Raw genomic sequence first — 8,161 nt, forward strand, 5'->3', positions numbered from 1 at the left:
CAACTAGGCCTGTAGTTTGTTTCATCCTAGTTGCAAGTCGACCCTTGACTCGCAACTGGGCTCGTAGTTATCCCAGATACAAGTCCACCATTGACTCGTAGCTGGAGCATGTGTTTTTGTTTTTCATCCAAGTTGTAGGTCCATCATTGACACACAACTGTGCGTCTAGTTTGTCTCATCCTAGTTACAAGTCGACCCTTGACTCACAATTGGGCTCGTAGTTTTATAGTTTTCCCAGTTGCAAGTCCACCTATGACTCGCAACTGGGCTCGTAGTTGTCCCAGTTGCAGGTCCGTCATTAACGCGCAACTGGGTGTGTGGTTTGTATCATCCTAGTTGCAAGTCAACACTTGACTCGCAACTGGGACCGTAGTTTCTTAGTTGTCCCAGATGCAAGTCCACCCTCGACTCGCCACTGGGCTCGTAGTTGTCACACTTGCAAGCCCACCCTCGACCCGCAACTGGAGCATGTATTCTTGTTTTTCATCCCAGTTGCAAGTCCATCCTTGACTCGCATCTGGGCCCATAACTTGTTTCATCCCAGTTGCAAGTCGATCCTTGACCCGCAGCTGGTTCGTAGTTTCGCAGTTATCCTAGGTGCAATTCTTCCTCGACTCACAACTAGGCTCGTAGTTGTCCAAGTTGCAAGCCCACCCTCTACTCACAACTAGAGCATATTTTTTGTTTTTAATCCTAGTTGCAAGTCTATCTTTTGATTGCAACTGGCTCATAGGTTTGTTTCATCCCAGTTGCAAGTCGTCCCTTAACTCGCAACTGGGCTCGTAATTTCGTAGTTGTCCCAGTTGCAAGTCCACCCTTGACTCGCAACTGAGCTCGTAATTGTCTGAGTTGCAAGCCCACCCTCGACCCAAAAATAGAGCATCTGTTTTTCTTTTTATCCCAGTTGCAAGTCCACCCTTAACTCGCAACTGGGACCGTATTTTGTTTCATCCTGGTTGCAAGTTGACCCTTGACTCACAACTGGGTCATTCTTTCGTAGCTGTCTTAATTGCAAGTCCGTCCTCGACTCGCAGCTGGGATCATAGTTTGTTGTTGCCCTAGTTGCAAGTCCACCCTCGACTCGCAACTTGTCCCATAGTTTTTTGATGTCCGAGTTGCAAGTCCACCCCAACTCGCAACTGGGATGTGCTTTGTTTTTATCTCAGTTGCAAGTCCACCCGCAACTCGCAACTCATACCATAGTCTTATATACTTGTCTAAATTACAAGTCCACCATCGAATCACAACTAGGCTCGTAGTTTTTTTATCTCAGTTGCAAGCCCACCCTTGACTTACGACTGAGCTTGTGTCCTTGACTCGCAACTCAGACCGTAGTTTGTTATATCCCGAGCGTTTTCAACACACATTGAACGTTTTTGTAAAATACACGATGATTTTTTTTCCAAATACAGGCCCGAGCATTTTTAGAATACATGGTAAACATTTTTCAAATTCCTACTGATGATTTTTCCAAATAATTATGTCAATGTTTTATTTACATTGCATAAAAATTTCTAGAAAATGTCATGTTTTTTAAATGCGTGAAGTTTCTTTTAAAAAATTGTCACGGACATTTTTTGAATGTATTGATTTTTCCATTGTATAATACATTTCTTTAAACATCACAAAACATTATTTTGAAATGCATGAACATTTTAAAAATATGCAAAAAAATATTATTAAAATAAAAATAGAATAAATATATTCATGTTTTAAAGAAAATCTTTGCAATCTTCAAAAATGTCCACACTCTAAAAACTCTTCGGGGATTTTCGAAAATTGTGCATATTTTCAAAATTTGTTTGAGAAGAAATTATTCGAAATACCAAAATTTGTTAACTAAATCAAAGTTATAAAGTTTGTTGACATTTGAAAAATAATTTTTCAATTTTTTAATTTTTTTTGTGTTTTAGAAAATATCCATCATTTAAAAAAAAATCACGATCTATAAAAAAAGTTTCGAAATTTAGAAATGTTTACTAATCTGAACGTTGTAGTATGTTGTTAAACGTTTCCGCTTCTTTAATGTCAATAGTAGCTACTTGTTGGAGTGGTTGTCGCTCTCTTCCGCCCGCGTAAGGTACTGAGAGCATTTTCAACAGCCGTGCAACGCGCCGCGCGTTAAAAACTCATTTGCCGTGTCCCTTTCGTCTGGTTTGGCGCGGCCGGCAGCGCTGGCTCCAGCAGCCGCGCTGAAATTGAGCGCACGCGCGTAGCTCCAGCGGCCGCGCTAAAATGCAGTGCGCGCTAAATATTGCGTACATTTTTTAATAAAAATGATAAATAAAATTCATAGATAAAAACGACACATAGATATTTTACATAGTTCCATAGCATAGATAGATTAAAAAACTACGGTGCAGCGACTAAAAAAAACTACTAGATAGTGCAACTACAGCCTACTCTCAGTCGTCATCATCATCATCATCGCCATCCTCGCTGGTCTGGTCCGAGGTATCGAGCCACATGTCCTCCCAACGGTCATCATCAGACGAAAAGATCGTCTGCCCACCATTTTGAGCGATTTCGCACTGCGATAACGCCAGGGCCTTCCGTCGATGTCTGTCCAACCGCTCCGCGCGGCGCTTTACCGTCTGCTCCTCGCGGCGCCTTGCCCAGAAGGCTTCCTCGTTGGCGACGTCCTCCGGGTGGCGCCGACGCCACTTCGCCATGGCCCGCTCGTCCTCCTCGGCGACGAGGAGGCGGCGCTGCCGCCGAGCGTGCTCCGCACGGTCCTGGTCCGTGATAAGACGAGGCGGAGGGGCGACGTCCTGCGCCTGCTGGCGCGTGTGGACATCCTGGAAGTTCATCTGCTGGCGCGGCCTGTCCAGGCGCCACGCTGCGGCGTCGTAGGCGCGTGCGGCCTCGTGCGAGGTCTGGAACGTACCGAGGCCGAGCCAGACGTCGCCGAACCGAATCTCGGCGGAGTACCAGCCGTTGGGGCGCTGGCGGACGCCGCGGTGGCGGGGCGCTGGAGCTGCGAGGAGAGGAAGCGGTGGAGGCGCTGGAGCGGCGAAGAAGCTATGAGGCGCGCGTGGCAGTGGATAGGCGCGTGGCGAGCGCCGCAATTTATAGGCGCGCCGGAAGTGGCGCGCCAAAAGTAGCGCGCGAGCTGCCGCCCTTTCCCGCGCGCGCAATTGTTTCCTGCGCGCTTGTTTCCAGCCACCGCTAGAGCACGCGAAACCGTCCAGCACGCGCTAAAAACCAAGTTTACCGCGCGCGTGCCTTTTGACGCGGCTGTTGTAGATGCTCTGAGTTCAAGTGCTGGTCAGCACAACACGGCGTTAGTTTTTTTTTCTGTTACGCTCCAATTAAAAAAACTACTTAGATGTGAGATATTATCTTGTATCTAGATGTTATAGAGACAGACTTTTTTATATATACTTGGTCAAATTTAGAAGACATTGACTATTTGACTGAATTTATGACCCATCTATTTGGGACGGAGGTAGTAATAAATTAAGTGTTCACAGCTTGCCTCCAAGCATCCACTGAATCACCAAACTTTGTTCAATCTATCTATGACCCATTCTGTTTTTTTTTTTTCTTGCGATCACTATGGCCATTCTGTTGCTAGAACTCATCACTCAATAAACCCATCCACTGTATATATACGGCAGAATACTTCCTCAGGCCCAACGAATTCTGTTGAGAAGAAGCGTTATCATGGGGAAAGATACTCACGTATTACTATCTGCGGAGAAATTGTGAGTACAAATGGAGTAGGAGGCAGAATGATGATACGAGTGATAAAGTTGTGCAGTCAGCAGTGAGCCAAATCCAGATATATGTTACTCGGGAGAACATGGGCTCTCTCAGAGAGCTGAGCGACTCTCGGCCGTCGGATCGATTTCTTGATGCGCTGTGGACCGTTCGATCTCGCTCCTGGACGATATCAGCCGTTGGATAAAAAAAGCACTGCTACAACGAATAGTTAGCTCTCGCTCGTGCCACCGCGGGTAATTTCCTTGCCCCGCCGTGGGCATTTTCATAATTTCGCGTACAGGGGTATAAAAAGTGGGCCGCTGCCGTGGGATGACCTAAGCCGCCTCCTCCCTCCCGCACCCGCGCCTCCCCCACGCCCAGCTCCTCCCGCCTCGCCTCTCTCTCCCTCAAAACCCTAACCCGCGCCCGCCTCCCAGCCCCGCCGCCGCCGCCTCCTCTCCTCTTCCTCCCGCCCGCGCCTCCCTGCCCCGCTCCCGTCCAGGGCCAGCCCCACACCGCCGTCATCTCGCCTCCGCGTCCTCTTCCTTCCTCTCCCTCTGCTCCGCCCGCGCCCGCTCCCTCCAGGGGCGACGGCGGCAAGGACGGCGTGCTGCGCCCGCTCCCTCCGCGAGGCTGACTGACCCTGCCTCGCCGATCCTCGCCCAGTCACCGACCCGCTCCTCTGGAGGCGGAGGAACGCCTCGCGGGGGATGCCATGCTCGTGTGGTTCCTCTTCGAGCACGCCGGGTACAGCCTCGCGTCGGTCCTTTCCAACGCCGTCCTCCTCCTTGCCGTCATCCTTTTCTTCTGGGCCAAGTCCGCCTCGCTGCTTGGTCTCAGGTTGCCGCGCCGTCCTCGTCTTCGGCTTGCAAGGGATTGGATCTGATGTGATTGATTCTTCCACTCGCAAGGTGGGTACATCCTCTGTTTCGATTTCTTCCACGAGTTTTGGTTTGCCTTGCCGGATTGCTTCGCGTTTATACACGATTATACCCAAAGCTCACTTTCTTAACTCATATGGGGTGGCTCTTGGATCCGTCTGTCATGTTTAGGTTATGATGGCCGACGAACAGCTCCAAGTTCATGGGTCACCGGGCTCGCCGGGTGACGCTGGCTCCAACAGTTGTCTGCGAGCATTTGCCCAGGTCAATTGATATTTGTCGTGGCCCTTCTCTGTTTTTACTTGGAAAAATATAGTCCGTATGTGCCTCAGTGATTTTTAAAATCAAAGGAAATGCTCTATGCAGAAAAATACAGATCTAATCTAGGGGGTATATGTAATAGCGGTAGATAAATAATAATGTTTAGATTCAGGCAGTATACTACAGTCTGCCTTCTGGAGAGGGGGCCTATGCTTGCTGAGTTCTTTGTATGGTGCCTTCCGGGAGGCTGTGCGGTGCCGAGCGGATGTACGGCGAGGTCTTCATAATGGCGTCAAGTCACCCTTGCCATATGGATCATATGTAAGCTCTTCCTGCTAACCTACAGGAGTACATTTTGATGCTTCAAGTCTGAACCTATGTAACTTGTGAACTAATGCCTCCCTGAGTGTGTGTGTGCGCGCACTATGTTAAATCAAACGCCTTCAGACTGCTGTGAAGTAATGCCACTTGTCATATTGACCAAATTTCATTGCTTGATGGCCATTTAGAGTTGTCAAAAATCTTGGACTGTGAAGTCCATTTACATTGTCAAAAATCTCGGACTGTTTTCAGAGTTGCTACAACAATGGAATTTTCAGTTTGACAAAACCGTTTAAACTGAAAATCTGGGACTTCACATTTGCTACAACAGAGTTGTCAAAAATTCAGTTTGCACTGTTAGTTTGACAAAAACTGTCCAAACTGAAAATTCAGTTATAATGGTGTAGACATTGTTAATCTTTGGGGATAATTGTGGATGTTGTGAAGTGATTTAGATGTCTGCTTTGCTGTGCATACTGGCATCAAATAATTCCAACTTAATCAGTAGAAAATTGGTAACTCATGTAGGTTGGCATCAAATTATTGCCAGTAATACATTTATTGGCAATCAGTACATGATCAGTGACTGAATTAGTACATGCATAATCATCCCAGCTCCCTTGTTCCATACAACTGTAGAAATATAGTCCACAATATGTTGATTTGCATCTTGTTTGAGCTAGCTGGCACTGTACTGCCCAGAAGAAGAATCCAGCCATAGTGAGGTGAGCACAAATAAGAGTTGGGGCAGAAAAATGTCCTTGTATTTCCTCTCATGCGACTGGCCAATTTTGTGTGTTCGTTTCATGCCCATAGTCTTGCAGGTTGTATGCGTGTCCGACATTTATATCTGGTTCCTTGTGTCTTTGTTTCATGTTTATTTCGGGTTTTCCTTTGTGGCCTCAAATTAAGTGCATCATTGATTCCATATTGAATAAATGACTGCAGTCTCAGTTTGCACTTTGTTCTGCAACATGAAAATTTGGACTGCTCCTCTTCATCTCCAGCCTCTGGTCCACTGCTTCTCTGGTTTTATAAAAAGGTAGATATTGTTCTTTTCCTAGCTCATTGGTACTTATAGCCTTATGGGAGGTTGATTCTTAAATTGGCTAATAAGCAAGGCTTAAATGTAGATGATTGCCCTTTCTCACTCTTTAGCCTTATGGAAAAGACGTCTGTGTGGGCGCATGTCTTGCCATTCAATTAGGATTTAAAGTTAGGATCTCCTCTGATTTATTTACATACGTATCTTCCACTACCTAATCTTTCCCCGTCCTATATGCCATATATAATGCGGTTTGTCTCTGAGACACTATGAGATGATGCAGCTAATTAACTGTACTTCTACTTGCATGGACCAACATTACCTTTGAAACCGAATCAAGTTCACAATAGATGTAACATATATTACCTATGTTGGGATGAGGTGGTGCACGGCTATTCTCAAACTCTAATACACTGGCTTGTTTTCTTTAAGTGGATGGTAATGATGCAGCTAATTAATTGTACTTCTATTTGTATGAACCATCATTACATTTGAAACTGAATCAAGTCAACAGTAGATGTAAAGGATTTTTTTCTGTCATGTTGTTTGTCAAAATGGTGCATGATACATATCATACTCATTGATATGCACGTGGTTACAGTTACTGTTCTGATTACAAAAACACCATGGTTAGTTGTTTGCACACTGTTGGATGCTGAGTTCAGGTAAAAATATCATGCAGTATAAGTAAGAATACTAATGAGCTTTTGCTCATTCTAGGGCTGCAGTGACAACTAAGCATCCGATATATAATAACATCATGCAAGGGGCACGGAGCGTCGATCCAATATCCACCAGCGATGAAGGTATATTTGTACACAATATGTATATGGTGCCATCATCTTGGGCTTCCTCGGACTTCCTGTCTGACCTTTTTGCCTGTTCATATAATGATGTGATTCGACGTGTTGATTGCCTTTCTATCCGCTGGTTTCTTTTCTCTCTTTTTATGATTAGATTTTCAGGAAAATATCACTGTATGATTATATCAGTTTAACTCCAGTTCACATTCTTTACTTTGTCAAGTGCATGATGTGGTTCATATAATAACTCCGTTTCTGGATATTTCACTTTGTCAAGTGCATGTTATGGTTTCAGAGCAAAATTTAGTTTCCAATTATAATTCAGTGATGTTCTCACCTTAGATTTTATTTTGCGTAATTGTAGGAAGTGGGGATGGACATCCGTCGATCTGCCGTCCCTGCTTTGTGGAGGTATAATCTCTAATCTCTAATCACCCCTCATCATTCCAAATCATCTAACTTTCCGGACGGTCACCCATCCTCTCACTACTCCAGCCTGAGCACGCTTAACTTCCGGGTTCTATTCTCCCTCGTTTCCAAGTCTGCACTTGTTGTTTTCCTGACAATAGTAAGATGTCAATTCTATTAACCCTCAGGAATTTAGCTTGAGCATGAAGTGACACATTTCACTGTTTGAGTTTGAAACTATTGTTTTAAAAAACAATAATTATTTAGTAACACTAATATTTCGGGAATAATTAGTTTGACCATTGTTTGACCAGATTTGACCAAAATTCAAAAAAAAAGAAATAATTATTTAGTAACACTAATATTCTAGAATAATTAGTTTGACCACAGTTTGACCACAATTTGAATTTTTTTGCCTCTCCAGATCTTAAAAGCCCCGTAACTTTTTTTCTGTTAGGTTTTTGAGGATTTTGAAAATGTTTAACGGGGTTCCCCCGGTTAAATTCGGATGTAACTTTTCGAGTAGATGATTTTTCATATAAAAAACTTTTTCATCCGAGTTCGTATGCAAAAGTTATGCCCATTTTAAGAAATTCCAGAGAGATTTTGCAAATAAAGTCAAAATTCATATTTGTTAACTTTCCCAACAACCAGACCACATATCACATGGGAAACTTATATTTTTTTTTTGACATTTACATCATTTTCTTTTGTTTTTTCTAGAACTGAAAAGGCGG

Source organism: Triticum aestivum, chromosome 3D, assembly GCF_018294505.1.
Source record: "Triticum aestivum cultivar Chinese Spring chromosome 3D, IWGSC CS RefSeq v2.1, whole genome shotgun sequence".
Classification (NCBI taxonomy): Eukaryota; Viridiplantae; Streptophyta; class Magnoliopsida; order Poales; family Poaceae; genus Triticum; species Triticum aestivum.